We start from the raw sequence: 16,947 nt of genomic DNA on the forward strand, positions 1-16,947 counted from the left end.
ATTATATTATATTATATTATATTATATTATATTATATTATATTATATCATATCATATCATATCACATCATATCATATTATAGAAAAACTATAATATAGAAAATAACACACACATGTATACATATATATGTTATTTTGTGCTATTGGTATTTCAGACTTTGGTGACAAAATGCTTATTTGGTATCTTCTATACCTTTATTTCCTTAAATCTTTCTAGGATACTTCAGGAAGAAGTCCTAACAGGAAGAATAAACCACAATGCTGCTACATAGATGTGCAAAGACATTGTCTAGTTTGAGTGTTGATTCAGACCAGCTCCTGTCTTTTATGTTGCCTAGCAACCTGTGACATCATCAGGTACACTGCTGTAAAAGGGCCCGCCCTCTCTCTCTTGCACTTTCTCTGCCTGTCTCTCTGATTCTCTGTCTGTCTCACCGCCCTTGCACTCTCTTCTATGAGTTCCCACACTGTCTGTCTGTCTGTCTCTGCCACCATGGCTCACTCAGACTATGATTTCCCTCCCTTTCTCCCCCGCTGTTCCCACAATAAACTTTCTCGTAACAGACGTGTTGCATGGTGCGTGATTCCTATCTCATAACATCCAGGCCAGCTGAACACAGAACGGAGAGAAAAGAGTACAACGTGGATGAATGAATCTAAAAATCAAGACCAACTTAACTAATGAGACTCAATGTAACATAAATATGTGAATATCTATCTATCATTTTCCTATTCATCTATCTATCTATCTATCTATCTATCTATCTATCTATCTATCTATCTATTTATCTATCTATCTATCTTAAACAATTACTGCAAATGCCAGCAAGATAAAAGCACATTAAACCAAGTGTACAGTTGGAAGCACAAGGCAAGCAAGGGCACACTCCTACAAAGCTGACCCTATAGAAGACAGGTCATAGCCATTGCTGGGGGCAAAGAAGAGTTAACATATCAGGGATTTAAGGGCATAGAAGGAACCCAGTGCTTCACACCACTGACTCCACCATCACCAGCAGCACTGATCTCAGAGCTGCTCTTTCGCTGAGCCATGGCTACCTAGGGCTCATTCTGCACTAAGCATTCAGCAGGTGTGGCTTGCATTATTGTCCCAGGTGGGTATAATTCAGCAGAGAACCCACGCTTTGGTCAGGGACTAACACCCAGTCTAAGCCAGCAATCCTTATTTTGCTGTAAACAAGAACGCTGAGGTGTCCGTAGTAATGGCATGAGCCCTGTCTGGGAGCTGGGGTCTCAGGAGGTCCATAGGTGGAGGAATGTCTGAGACTGAAAAGAGACCACTTGGGTAGAGGTGGGTGTGCTCTACAGGTCATCCAGCCAGGAGTGGGAGGAGAGCTTCTAGGGAGCATAGGAGTCACCTGTGTACTTATTTAAATACAAGTTCTGGGCTTTTTGCCAGCAGGATTCTTGTCCTGTGTGCCTGGTTTTGAGGTTTAAAAGACTGACATTTCATACTGAGGCAAATAGTTTAAAGACCCAAGTTTTTTTTTTCTTCTTTTTTAAAAATTTTATTTATATTTTTATAAATTACAGTTTATTCACTTTGTATCCTCTCTGCAGCCCCCACCCTCATCCCCTTCCCGCATCTCTCATATGCCCCTCCTCAAGTCCACTGATAGGGGAGGTCCTCCTCCACTTCCCTCTGACCCTGTCCTATCAGGTCTCATCAGGACTGGCTGCATTGTCTTCCTCTGTGGCCTGGTAAGGCTGCTCCCCACTGGGGGGTGGGGGGGGTGTCAAAGAGCCAGCCACTGAGTTCATGTCAGACAGTCCCTGTTCCACTTACTGGAGTACCCACTTGGACACTGAGCTGCCATGGGCTACATCTGTGCAGGGGTTCTAGGGATTCTAGGTTATCTCCATGCATGGTTCTTGGTTGGAGTATCAGTCTCAGAAAAGACCCCTGTGCCCAGAGTTTTTGGATCTGTTGCTCTCCTTATGGAGCTCCTGTTCCCTCCAGGTCTTCCTGTGTTCCCCTTTCATAAGATTCCCTGCACTCTGCCCAAAGTTTGGCTGAGTCTCAGTATCTTCTTTGATACCTTACTGGGTAGAGTCTTTCAATGGGCCTCTGTGGTAGGCTCCTGTCCTGTTGCCTGTTTTATCCCTTTTCCGATGTCGATCCCCTTTGCCTTTCTGCATGAGGATTGATCATTTTACCTATGGTCCTCCTCCTTGCTTAGCTTCTTTAGGTGTATAGATTTTAGTAGGTTTATCCTATATTATGTGTCTAATATCCACTTATAAGTGAGTATATACCATGTGTGTCTTTCTGCTTCTGGGATAACTCACTCAGGATGATCTTTTCTAGTTCCCACTATTTGCCTGCAAATTTCATGATTTCCTTGTTTTTAATTGCTGAGTAGTATTCCATTGTGTAAATATACCACAATTTCTATATCCATTCCTCAGTTGAGGGACATCTGGGTTTTTTTCCAGATGCTGACTATTACAAATAAAGCTGCTATGAACATGGTTGAGCAAATGTCCTTGTTGTATACTTGAGCATCTTTTGGCTATATGCCTAGGAGGAAGCACTATTCCAAATTGTCTGAGAAAGCGCTAGATTGATTTCCAGAGTTGTACAAGTTTACATTCCCACCAGCAATGAAGGAGGGGGTTCCCCTTTCTCCATATGCTTAAGACCGAAGTTTTAAAAAAATATTGTCCTATGATTTACATGGAATTGTCTTAGAAGAGAAGAGAAAAAGCCTTGAACTCTGAGTTGAAAGCAGGTAATATGAAAATGAGGAGAAGGGAGGGAGAGGAAGGAGGAAAAGGAATAATGGAGTCAAGAAGGGAAGGCAGAGATAAAAGGGCCTTTGTGAAAACAGGATTCTGGTGCTGGGAGTGTCTGCAGAGACTTCTTGGCTCCTGTACAGGGGAAGGGTGGAAGATGTTGAGGCAGGTCAGGACTAGACTGGGCAATTCAGGTACCAGTCCTCTACCCAGGCAGGACCCTCGATGCACGCGTCCTTTGTACAGGCCACACCTGGACTAGTGGACTAAGTCATCTGCATGTCGGTCCTGAGGTTCTCCAGCTTTAGCAGACATACGGGCCTCACATCCGTTGGCTCAGGAGAGCCCATTGTCTCTCTCAGTACAGCTACTTGAGGTGAAGAAGTAGTAGAACCCGATTCTACATCTCAGCTGGTCCAAATTTCTCTCTGTTGAGCGACTATAGCTCTCCAGCCAGAGTCTTGGGTTGCCTAAGCAAGGCAGCTTTCTTATCCTCTCCGCACCGCCTCCCCCATGTAGAATCTGGTCAAAGTAGACCGAAGGCCAGAAAACACTTGGCTAGAATTCCAGGCTGAGGAGTGGTAACTGGGAAGTGATTATTTATGTATTCCTCTGCTTGGAATAGTAACACATTTTAGAAGGTATGGTGCTTAATCATGTCTGAGCCCGAGGAATGTAGAGCCCCTGTGAGAAATTTTGTTTCCAGAGGATAAAAATACAAAACCTGGAGCTTCTGCTGTCAAGCTTCTCAGGACCCTTGTGGCTTGGTTTTCCTACCCAATTTGTATGTTGCACGACCGTGCTTCGACTAAAGTGCGTTTGTTTCTCCATGACTTCAAGCACTCTGCCTTCAATCCTCTCCTCGGTTCACCTAGTTCTCCCAGCATGCATCTGATGCAAAGAGAACAATGCGTGTCACTCCCCGACAGGAGTTACTCGGTCACATTTATACCTCAGCTCATTACTGCTTCCAAATAGTTTGGGTTTCCTTCATTCCACCCAGTCTTTGAGAAGCAGGCAGATTTTTTTTGATTCTCATATTCAAAGGATAAAGCCCTGCCAACAAAAGGTGCTGAAAGTAAGATGAACAAATTCTCTCGCCTGGAGACTGAGCTTATCATTTCGGTGACATTCTTAGTGTCTCCTTACACAGTGTCTGAGAATTTGAGAACTGAATCTGATCTCTTTAAATTGCAGGGTAATACATGGCAATTACATCATCTGGGGTGCCTGCAAACAGGGAATTGCTATTTTTAAGCAAAGACAATCCCCACCTTAAAAGACAGTATTACTTACTATGTAAACTTTTGGAATCAAATTTCAAGACACTATGGGTTAAGGTGTCACATCGGGCAGATTTGACCTCGTCCATACAGGAACGCACACGTCGCTGTGAAAGATTCCATGCTGCATGACAGGCCTGTTGACTGAGTTAGGCCTGAAGCAGGAAGCCAGGTGGTGTTAGGGCCCATAATTTACACCATGGTCTCATTTTGTTCCTCTCAGTGCACTGAGGTATCTAATTCTTTTTAAGTGAAAAAAGTTTTCCCCAGAGGAAATAAAAGAAACAGGCATGTATTGATGCTTGTGCAGGGAATATGCTTCCTGTGAAAGTAAATATTTTTAGTTTTGGACTGGCCACAGACCTGTTGAGGCCTCCATTGGCGTCTTCAACCTTTTATGGCGTATCATGTTCAACCTTATTTTGGGTTGTGAAATCCTCAGCCAGATTTCCATTGTGGGAAAAGAGAGACACGATACTGAGAAATCATAAAAAGAAGAATGATATCCAAAGCCAGGAATAATTCTTTTTGCTACATCCAACATTTGTCAAAGCTTTATTAAAATACACTTCTGATTTTGGGCGTTGCAATATATGGAAAAAAAAGTGAAACACAAAAATAATTGTCATGCTGGAAGAAAGAGCCTGTCAGATGGCATCAGGGATGTTTCTAAAAGATCCGGTAAGTTGACAGTTGTGGATACTTGAAGTTCAGAAGGAACTGAAGGGATTCGGTTTTTTGTTTGTTTGTTGTTTTGTTTTCACTCTACAAACAACACATATTCCTGCCACGTCTGTCTTTTGATCTGTAGCCAGACATGATATCGACTGTGCTTCTTGTGGAAGTGGAAACAAGGAGAGGCCAAATGAACCTATATACACAGGGAACTAGCAGGCAAGGTGAGAGCAAAGCCCAGCTCTTCTGATCTCCGGTCTGACATAAAGGGGTGACCTACACCTCTGAATGAACCATCTAGAACCTTTTTTAATTCTCCCAACTATGGCCTTGCTTCGTTCAGGATAGGTGCATGGCATTCTAGGGGGAATAATTTTTGACTGTATGAATTAAGTGACATCATTTCTATTATATGTAATGTGCGGATCAATTTCAATGATTCATATGGATCAAAAAGAGAAAAGCTGTGTTGAGCATCTCTTAGTCCTTGGCTTTAGAAGGCTGCTTCATTTGACTGTAGACTTTCCACATTTAGTAATACTAAAAAGGAAATAGAAAACTATTTCTTCTAGGTAGTTTGGACATTGATTTTTCTAAAGGCAAATAATGAGACCTGACTTGTTAAGGGTTGGTTCCTTTAAGTTCAGGAGGCTACTCTAGTCTTTTTGGCCCACTCTTTGTCTCTCTGTGCATTTAAGCAAACCTCTTAATCGAATTCCTTAGGTTCTGATATGAACTAAATTATGTCCCTACCAAATCCATACATTAAAGGCCCAACATCCAATAGTGTATTGGCCCCACAGTTTTGCAGGAGTGGAGGAAAGTTGAATGAGGCCACAGAGGAGGCTCCAGTGCAATAGGACTGATGTACAACTAAGAGGAAGAAGACACATGACCTCGTCGTTTATTGCTGGGATAAGTACCATGACCAGAAGCAACCTGAGGAGGAGTTTATCTTAGTTCGCAGCTTACACTCTTTCATGAAGGGGAGTCAGGGAAAGAATTCAGGGGAAGAAGGTGGAGGCAAAGCTGAGGCAGATGCTATGAAGGAACACTGCCTACCATCTTATGCCTCATGGCTCTCTCACCTTGCTTTTCGTCTACAACCCTGGACTACCTAACCAGGAGTGGCACTGCTCACACTAGGGCTGGACTCTCCCACACTGATCATTATTCAAGAAAAGGGCTCACCGAGTTGCCTACAGACAACTTGCTGGTGAGAGTTAGGTCACGTAGCCAAAAAGCAAAAGCAAACTCCTACCTCCTTTAATGTAGGCTGCCACCAGAAGACATGGCCAGATTTAAGGTGAGTTCTCTGACCTCAAATGATCCCATCAAAAAAACTGATCCCTCGCAGATATGCTCAACTGCTAGAGTTTTGCTTAATTCTAGGTGTAATCAAATTGACGATCAAGATTATCCAGCACATTACATATTTTACCTGACTGGTATAAGAATTGCTGGAGGTATCACCATCCCGGATTTCAAATTGTATTACAAAACTATAGTAAATAAAACAGTATGGCATTGGCATAGAAAAAGTTATGCTCATCAAACAAATGGAGTTAAAGAGCTGGGCATAATTCCATATACCCACAGACTCCTGATTTTTAGCAAAGAAGTAAAACAAACAAACAAACAAACAAACAAAAAAGGCATAGGAGAAAAGACTGAATCTTCAACAAATGGTATTGGTCAAATTGGTTAGCTGCATGTAAAAGAATAAAAATAGATCTCTATCACCCTGCACAAATCTCATCTTCAAATGGATCAACGACCTGAATCTGATAGAAAAGAGCTAGAAAACAGACTGAAACTCATTGGTTTAGGACTGGACTTTGAACATAATGCTTGCCAATAGCACAAGCATTATGACCAACAATAACCAAATGGAACCTCATGAAGCAAAGATACTTCTAGGCAGAAAAAAAAACATCATTAGAGCAAAGAGGTAGAAAAACTTTATCAACTATACATCTGAAAGAGGATGGGTAGCTAGAATATACAGAGAACTAAAATAGCTGAACAGTAAGAAAAATTTTAAAAATGGGGTATTATCAAATTATCAGAATTATCAAAAGATACAACACAAATGGCTGAGAAACTTTAAAAAATATTCAATTTCCTTAGCCATAAGGGAAGTGAAAATTCAAACTACTTTGAGATTTCATACCTGTCAGAATAAATCAATATATTTAAGACAAATGATAGCACACGTTGGTGAGGATTTGGGAAAAGGGGGATATTTGTTCACTGCTGATGGGACTACAAACTTGCACAGCCTCTATAGAAATCAATATTCAGGTTTCTCTAAAAGATGAAAAAGTTCAGGTATACCACTCTTGGGCTTATTCCCAAAGGATTGTATATCCTACTATAAAAATACTTACTCACCCATGCTCATTGCTGCTGTATTCATAAGAGACAGAAATTGTAATCAGTCTGGCTGTTCATCGGCTGATGAATGGATAATGAAAATGTGGCATATTTACACAATGTAGTATTATTCAGTGGTTAAAAAAACGAAGTTATAAAATTTAAATGTCAATGGGTGGTTTTAGAAATTGTCATCTTGACAATTTGACAATCCAAACACAGAAATAAAAAAATTTCATGCTTCCATTTATAGCTAGATGTTAGTTGTTGACTTTAGACACAATTGTTTCATTTAGGATACCCATAGAGGCTAGGTAGAGGTGATAAAGAATATAGTGTTATAAGGGAGTAAAGGGGAACCGGGAAGAAAAGGAAGGAGGGTTAAAATGGCAGGATAAAGAAGCTAATGTGTGTGTCGATAACTAATACTTAAGGCCTGTTGAATGGCGTGTGGAAGTGGACTATTCTACAAGTTTCCGACAACATAGGAAAGAAATTACATGGAGTTACCATGTAATGCAGGAGACAGTGCCCCAACCAGGCAGCATGTACTAACAAGTAAAACCCCAAGTGCCAGGAATGGGTACCTCTGTTGAGGCATGGCCAAAGGGGTCTCATATTCCCCACAAACAGTGCCCCACAAATAGCAACACTATTGATTATCCTCCACAATATGATGGCAAAGCCCTGCTGCTGGAGGTACCAGTTATCTAGGTCATTAATTATGGAAAAACAGAGGCGGGACCCAACTAGAACCTTCACCCCTATTGGCTAGCGTTGATAGTGCTTGAAAGTACTCTACAAGCTATTAGAGGAGAATTTCACCCAGCTACAAACCTGCAGCAGTAACTTGTTTGCCAATTATACTGGTGCAGCACTGGCCCAAAGGTGATGGGAAAAACCAACAACATTTTTCTTGGATTTGAGGCTCATTTCATGACAAAGAACCAACATATGACACTGTTAATGAGTTCAAGAGCCTGAGACTAGACAGGTCATGGGCACTAAAAGAAAACCCACTACTATTCTTCTAAATGAACACAGTAATAAAATGACTGCTATAGTATTAGCTGATGTGTGTGTGTGTGTGTGTATTTATACACAAATCATTCTCAATATTAAAAATTCGGCACTTTACAGTAACCACATGGGGAACTATGCTAACAGCTCTCCTTTCAGTTCCTACTTCTCAGGGAGAGTCATTCGAGATGTCAGGGGAAATTAAAGAGGGTTGAAGATGAAACTTGCTCACAGAATCCCTCTCTACTCTGTAGGATTGTTTACCTAAATGCTGGTTTGAACATAGACACTTTCCATTAATTTTGAAGGTGTTGTCAGTGAGAAAGCTAAGGGTGAAATAACTTTGATAAATATTTAGTGTGAGACAAAAATCTAGTGTGACACAACATATAAAGAATGTGTGATGCAAAGTTGCTTTCTAAATGAGAATGTGCATCGTTGTAGCTATGACAAAGGTGACACAGCATGATGTGGCCAATGATAACAGACTATCTTTTGGGTCACTTCCCTTCCTGTGATGTGTAAGCTTCATAGATGACACATATAATAGCTAGTAAATTTCTTTTTAGCTCATCTCTATTTTAACACTAAATTTTTCTGCATTTCTTAGGGTCTATACATTTCCCACTAAAAACAGGTAGCAGGGACATCTGTAATGTCACCTTGTTCCTGGGATTATGGTTTGTTCTTTGATTCTCGCTTTCAGCAAATGGCAACTACTGAAGAATTCTTTTCAGCTCTGAGTCAATTAGCCTATGTTTCCCCCCTAAAGTAAATGGCTGTAGCCTTTAGAATGCATTACCAGAGGGTGAGCATTCATCAACGTACCTGGATAAGGAATACTTCCAGGGAAGATGCTTCTTGTCCTGATTAGCCAACTCTGTTTCAGGTATCTTCATTATCTGTTGTGAAGATGATCAGCAAAGGCAGAGCTAGCGGGCCTGGCTACCCAGCTGATTCTGTTAGCTGACTGGAACTCACCGAAATACTTTAGCATACAAATTAGGCAGAAGGTTTCTTTGAGGACAAAATGTGAGCAATGAATGGTGTTTCCTTTGGGTCTGACAATACTCATGAGCTTGGTAGCACCAGGGCCGGACCTTTTCCTCTGATGGAGAGAACACATTCCATTATTCAGAGGGAGGAAACCAGCCCACACACAGCAAAAGTAATGAGTTCACTATCTTGAGCCCAGTTATTAAGCTCTGCTGTATTCCCAAAGAGTGTTATTTTCCTTGGCACAATTAAAAGCCAACTTCTGTAATTAACAAAATCTTAAGTACTTGCTACCAGCAGATAGCGGTGGCTTGTTAGAAGGATGGTTTCATTTTCATGGAACTTTGTCGATGGGATAAAATAATGTTTAAGAATTCGGTTATTAATCTTGAGAACCTGTTGAAGCGTTGTTTCCTTTCACACACAAAAAAGGTAATATAGTTCAATGTAAGGGGATCTACAAAGTCTTAGGAACTGTTTTGTTGGTCTTTGCAGATGACTATCAAATAGTCTCTAAGGTCATATAGAGCCTCCTTCCCACCTCTCCATTGCTCATGTCTGGCAGAGCTGTTTGTGACAACCTTCCACACTTTTTTTTTTGGTTTTTTTGAGACAGGGTTTTGCTTAGTACACCAGGCTGGCCTCGAACTCAAGGCAATCCTCTGCCTCCGCCTTCCTGAGTGCTGGGATTATAGGTGTGCACCACCAAGCCCAGCTATCTCTCTCTCTCTCTATTTTTTTTTTGTTGGTTTGTTTGTTTGAGACAGGGCTTCTCCGTGTAACAGTCTGGGCTGTCATGGAACTAGGTTTTGCAGACCAGCCTGGCCTGGAGCTCACAGAAATCCATCTACACTGCCTCCCAAGTGCTTGAATTAAGGGCATGCACCTTCCTCACTTTTTGACCTGACTATTAGTACAACCTCTGCCCTGAGAAAGTTCCACAGGTACATGCTCTTCCTAGCTGCACTGAGCCAAAGCGAAGTGCCAGGAGCACCAGCTAAGTGCCTCTGTCGCAGCCAGGGCCCCTCTCAGCTCACAGGATGAAGCCATGTGCTGTTTTCTACACCACCATCACACTCTCCATCCGTCTATCTGTTTCCTTTGTCTCTCCATTCTTCCGTTCTTTATCCCTTTCTTTCTTTTTTTGAATACATGCTTTTTTATTTTTAGTACTCACTCAACTCAAAACCTACACATCTTCTTTAAATCCGTTTCTTCTTTCTGATTAATTTCCATTGTCATAAAGAGTCCATTTAGTTGCCTCTTCCATCAGCAACCTATCCTGGCACTTGTCCTCTTTTGGGTTCATTTAGGCAGCCCTGTTCTGGCTGTCCACCATCTCCTCTGTACACTTCCCTTTCTCACTAAATTCCACCACACACTGTGTTACCTGTTTGCAATAAACACTGGCGTTCTTATGCATTTTTAGGATTTAAGAGGGAACATGTACAGAAATCTCAACACAATTGAATAGGATATTGAAAAGAACCAAGGAGGCTGCATGATTTATGGTGATATTCAGTGTACATATTTTTTGCCTTTATATTAAACTATATAATGAAATATAGAAACTATTTCTACATTCATAATGTTTCTTTTATATTATATAAAACATGTTCTCATTTATATTATGAATATGGGAGTGATATAAATACATTTATATCAAATCACATGTTAAATAGAACCACAAAGGATGGAAATATGTTTTTTCAATTTTAATTTTAATTTTTTTTCATAATTTTTTATTATATATCCATATTGAGGCCCCGTCCCTCAACTATCCCCTTCCTCTAGTCCACTGAAAGGGGGAGTTCTCCTCTGCCATCTGCCTATTGCTTATCATGATTCATCAGGACTGCATGGATCTTCTCTGTGGCCTGGTAAGGCCGCATTGCCAGGGACAAGTGATCAAAGGGCAGGCAACCGAGTTCATGATAGAGAAACATGTTTTTATTGAAGCTATTCCATCCACAGACAGGCTACCTGCATTCTAACTTCTGTGCTAAGTGCTTTGGTGCTATGAATGGTAGATCTTGCCTTCTGGTCTTCATGGAGCTTACAGTCAAGTGAGCTTCAGAAGCAGCTTTTCTTCCACCAGTGGCCCCTCATGAAACCCATCCAGGAGCCACCAGAAAAACTCTGTGTGTGTGTGTATATGTGTGAGTGTGCATGTGTGTGTGCCTGTATGTGCACGTGTATGTGTGAATGTGTGTGAATGTGTGTATGTATGTGTGTAAGTGTCTCTGTTACAGGTGTTTCTCAGAATTTTTCTTTAAATTCAGAACAAAGGTAGTATTTTTATTACGTGGTAGATGCCAAGGTTTTACGCGCTATGGGTTTAGACCAAATTTAGTGATTCTTAAGGCACATTTTACTCACCATATGCAGTGACAAAAATTTCAGCCTTAGCAGGACTGAAAACTTTGTCTCCTGGGCAGTGGCACAGAAGGTGAACTTCCCCTTCAAGTATTGTTCTTGGCCTACTGGACAGTCACAGGAGAGGAGGCCACACCGAGCAGACACTGTGGGGGTTCCCAGCTTTGAACTCCAGGAGGACGGGAGCCAGCTATCCCTGCTCAGATATGCTGTCACCGCTCCTCCCAGGACAGTTTCAAGCGCCTCAGTGGTTTACAGCTCTAGAATTACTCGGGACACTCTCCAAAGGCAAAAAGAAGAGTTCTCTCTGGGGGTCAATTTTTAACTTCTGGATTTGCCTCCCTTGCTCCAGTAGGCTTCTTAGTCACCTCTTAATGCCTTGAAAAAACTCTGAGCCCTCAAGGAAATTAAATACGTATGTTTAAATGTTTCTGTCACGTATAAATTCAGTGACAGGAGAAAGCAAGCAAGCTCAAGACATGTCAGGTATATGGCTAGCAGATGTTTTTTTTTTTTTTTTTAATCCTCTTCTCCTCTAAGGAAATTTCATGATGTTTGGGGGATATTTTGGTTGTGCAAGTTGGGGCAGGGAAGCTTAGGCTGGATAGTTGGAGGATCCAGGCTTGCTGCTGATCATCCTCTGAGCTAAAAGAAGCCCTTCAACAGACAAATATCAGGTTCCAAATAAATGATTTAAGCCCGAGATAACAAAACAAGGAATTACGAGAGCTTTGTTCCCCATAGTTACCTGGCACATACTTAAATTTCTGTCATCTTCTCACAAACATATTTTTAAACACAATGCTTGATTTAAGTAAAGTTTCTGTCCTCACAGATCTTGCAGAATGCATTCAGTCACACTGTAGATACTGATAGAATGAGAAAAAAAACAACAAAACCTTACATCATAGCATAGTGGACGAAATGAAGCAGAGCATTCACTGATACATACTTGGTATAGACAGTTTTCCTAAGAGTTAAGAGATGGGCTAAGTCAGAGAAGAAGTGGGGATTTTCTCTAAGGTTACAGACTCTGCAGAGGTTACACTGGTCCCTGCACTGTTTCAGCACAATGGCCGGCATGTAGTGGCCGCTCGGTGTGCTCACCACGCAGTCATTGTATGACTCCAGCACTGATTTGGATAGAGAGGCCCGATATTTTCTTGGAGACTGAGAAGAACAAGAAGTCAATGTGAGAATGAAGAAATGGATCTGCTGTACATTAAACCCCATGTACACAGGGCACAGTGTTAGTCCGTGAGGTTAAGATCAGGGTTGCAGGGAAAAGGAAGTCGATGATGGTTCAGGAAATGCCGATGTTGCTCATACAAGCTGTGATTCCACTTGATTCAAAATCATCTTAATCTCTTTCCTTATTTGCTTGCTTGAATCTGAATGATGTCTTTGGCTGAACTATTTTGGGGACAGATGACAAATGCATGTCTCTCTCTCTGTAAGGTATTGCATGAGCTGCGCCTTCCTCTCTATTGCTATCTTTATTCCTTGCTTCTGTGCTTGAACTGATACTTTGTTATCCTGGACAGTGCTCTCTGCTCCAGTGATGCCTGACTCACAGGTGGCGGCAGAACTGCCCACCCAGCATGTGCCCAGTCATTTCCTGCACGATGCCTCCGGCATTCCTGGCAGTCCCAAGGAAGTGCCCACACAGAGTGGCTGTCCCTGGACAATGAGGCCTCACTGCCTTGTTAACCGAGATACGGCTTAGCTCAGCCTTGGTGACAGTGGTCTTAATATGTCTACTGGTTTCTTCCTGGAATGTGAAAGGAAAAGCACAGAAAAGAGGGTTGGGCTAATAGCCCACTCACCTGCTGGATCTTCTTCCTTGCTTGGCTTGTACACTGTAAGTACAAAGAACAAGTCACCTGGGAACATCCTAAGTGTCTTTCAGGGTCCAAGGCCTGCCTAAGCAGCACCCAGAACAGATAAAGAAGATAGTTTTGTCCTGCTCAGCAGAGAGATTTATTCCTGGATCTGGGAAGCACTGGAGATTACTTCAGAAACCTGCCGTCTGTTGCCCTTTGGTAACTGGGTCTTGTAACACAGTAAAGAGACTCCTCAGAGTGTCCAGGACTCCAAGAGGAGAGAGAGACTGACTGATTCAAAGCAATTGCTTCCTCCAAATGATTGGCTTTCACCTGGCAGCCAGGGCACATGGATTTTCAGGTAAGGACCAGCATGGAAAGGCCACTGAGTGGTAAGACTTTGATGGATTGCATTCATTAACAGTAACATTAATGTTGAAGGTGCTTGCAAGTGTTACTATTATGCTTAATGCACGATATTAATATAGTAGTATTGTGGCCCTGTGTTCTCTTTCAATGACTCTTACTGTCATGATTAGACTTTAAATCAAATCTGCTTAAGGTTGAACAATGTGGATTGTTGGCATTCTGTTTTACAATGGAGGAAGCAGTGCAGCCCAGAGGGTTTGTTTGTGACTTGAAAAAGCTGCCATGTTTCCCCACTACGAGTTTTCATTGCCTGAACTCTGTAGGACACTGACCAAACATATAAAATTTCCAAGGTTGAACATACTTTTCAAGCAGAAAACTAGTGGTTTCATAGGCCCAGTTGAAAATGGTTAGTAAAGGAATTTGTCCTTTATGCCATCTTAGAAGGATGGCATTTAGCTAATGCATTTAGCTAATGTAGGCATACTTATCTCTGTATTCATCATAGACTAGGTTTATTTTTCAACTCCGGAAAGGAAACTCATCCATTTTGAAGTCTTACTACAGTCAGTATTTGTCTTCCTAACCTCTTAGGCATCCACCATTGAGCCTTCTGCCAACTCCTACCACTTTGTCTAAAAGCAATTCCTAAGGTGGACGGGCAGGAAACTGATGCATGTTGACTCTGCCATAAGTGGGTTCTGCAATGAGTCTGCCTACCTTGAGCCCTGAGTCCAAGTTCCAAGGATTATGAGCCCTGGACACCTCACACCTACCAACCTGCCCACACTGTGTCTCAGCTCACACAGCTGAACTTCTCAGCCATGATTTCTGGGCTTGTACAGTTCTGTGGCTTGAAGTTCCATTGCTTTCTTCCACCACTGAAGATATCACTTGAGCTGACATTTCATTCTTTCATTCCCCAGAGACTGGATTTTTCCCCAAAAGCCATAGTCTGGTATCATGTTTCACAATGCATGGGCCAACCTCATTCTCGGCATTTTACTTGTCCCTCTTTGAGCATTTTAAAAAATATTGCTAGCCCTGATCACATTTGAGTTTGATGTCCTTTTTGGAAAAATGGCCTATTAACCTAGAGAAACTTTAGCCCATTTTGGCTTTTTTCCCCAGGCCCAGTGTGACTTACAGCATGGTGTATCTTTCACTGTTAGACAAGCCAAGCCACTTTCAAGCAGGGCGATGGCCACCAGCACCTAGGCTTTGAGGCCTCATTATACTTATAGTTTGGGAAGGAATCCCATGTTGTGGTTAGTGATTAAGAGATGAGAACAGAGCAGGGATTCGGGAAAACCAGACAGCATCCTAGCACCCAAGCCAAAGCATACAATGCATGTAGAGGGAACCACAGAGCGATGGAAAAGGAAAGGAGAGCTCTTTGCTTCTGGGTATCACTAGGTGCAATCCCAGGGCAAGTCTGATTGGGTGTGTAAATGGAAGAAGCTATAAATACCGTCCTGCATCAATAACCTGTGCCTTTGTGGATGAAATTAAGTTCATTACAGAATACATAGGGACATCTGTACTCAGCAAGCAGGGCTGTCAAAGGCTTAGATGATTTAGGATTAGAGTCTGCCATTGGGCTAAAAAAATGCTTTCCACAGAAGAATGCTTTCTTTTCTACCTTTGTGACCTGAAGAATGATGGATTCAGTACTCAACGCGTATTGTGAAAAATTTTCTATATAATAAATAATAATATCATTCTGCATCAGGCCACCGTGAGGGGAAAAGAAGAACATACTGGGTACTTTCAATATAAGCAATAAGTATCTTTTCCTCTCTCATGGGACTCTGAGCAGGGATACAGGCTCGTGTGACTTAGGAATTATCTGATTCTAAGCTATATGCCCTGGTTTACCTACCAATAAGCTACGTGGTCGGATGGGTGACCCAAGGCTGATTCTGTGTCACTTATCAGTCACTGTGGGATGCATTTGACACCCTGGCCCCTGTTTAGCATTCTTCATATAACCCCTGTGCTTTGCACCCATTATCATACATGTCTAGATAGGATTCCCTTTAGGGATAGATACATGCATTTGATTTAAAAAATGCTTTCCTTTGAAATTTTCAAGTTGGTTGAACACAGCAAATATTAAAATAGAACCTTCTGGATCCCTTCATACCAAACTAACAAGAATTAATGATTTTCATTATTTGTTTCAAATTTTTGTTTTGTTTTATTTTGCTCCTGTGAGACAGGATCTCATGTATCTCAGGCTGGCCTCAAGCTTACTAAGTCATCCAGGATGACCTTAAAGTTCCGGCCCTAGTTCCCTTCCCCAAGCACTGGTATTACAAATGTGTCCAATGCACCTAGCTTCCGGTATTTAAGAGGATAAGAGCATTATAGTGTCCATATTTCTTTCCTCTGATGGAACTTCTTTCTTGCATCTGAGAGTTACTTGCTGTGAGCTAATTCCTGCAGATGTCTCCATTAAGAAATGTTGCCTCCCATATCTTTTGATATTATATAAATCACATCAAACTTGTATAAATGGCCTGTGGCTTGCTTTCTCTTTTACCTTTCTAAGGTTGATGCTTATTCATATTGACACTTCTGTGAACATGTTGTAACTCTAATTGGTTCATTTTAATTGCTATAGAGAATTCCATAGTTTGGGGAATCCTAGAATTTTACTGAGTGATTCATGCTGGGCTATTTCTATGTAAATGATTTTCATTTTTAATCAAAACAAATGACACTGCCACAAACATGAACATTTGCTTCATGTCTCCTTGTGTACCTGTCCACTTGACTCTTTTACCCTCTTATTAGACATGGGCTCTTTAAAATAAAGTGGGAGTGCCTTCAATTTCATAGTACATAGGCAAATTGTTCTTCAAACCACGAGTTGATATCTCCAGAATGACTTGCCAACTTCCTGTCTCCCTAATGTCTTACCACATTTCTTAAAACACTTGGAAATTGCTCCAAATCTGGTAGGTATTGAATATACATTCTAGATGTAATGCATATTTACCTGTACCTTCTTATATATTTGTCATTTTCTTTTGGAGAAAATAAGTTTCTATTTGTATCAGTGCCCAGCAGGAGACCAATGGCCTGGCACACTCAATTTTGAATAATTTCTGTGTGTGTGTGTGTGTGTGCGCGCGCGTGTGCTCCTTACCACATTGAAAGCATGTGGTTCTTTTTATGTGTAAAGAACACTGTAGTAAGAATTTTGGAGTTTCGGGTTCTTTAAAAACACAGAAATATTAAAGAGAATAGGATTTGTTTTACTCCCAG

This window comes from Psammomys obesus, unplaced genomic scaffold (assembly GCF_907164565.1).
Source record: "Psammomys obesus unplaced genomic scaffold, mPsaObe1.curated_primary_1811, whole genome shotgun sequence".
Taxonomy (NCBI): domain Eukaryota; kingdom Metazoa; phylum Chordata; class Mammalia; order Rodentia; family Muridae; genus Psammomys; species Psammomys obesus.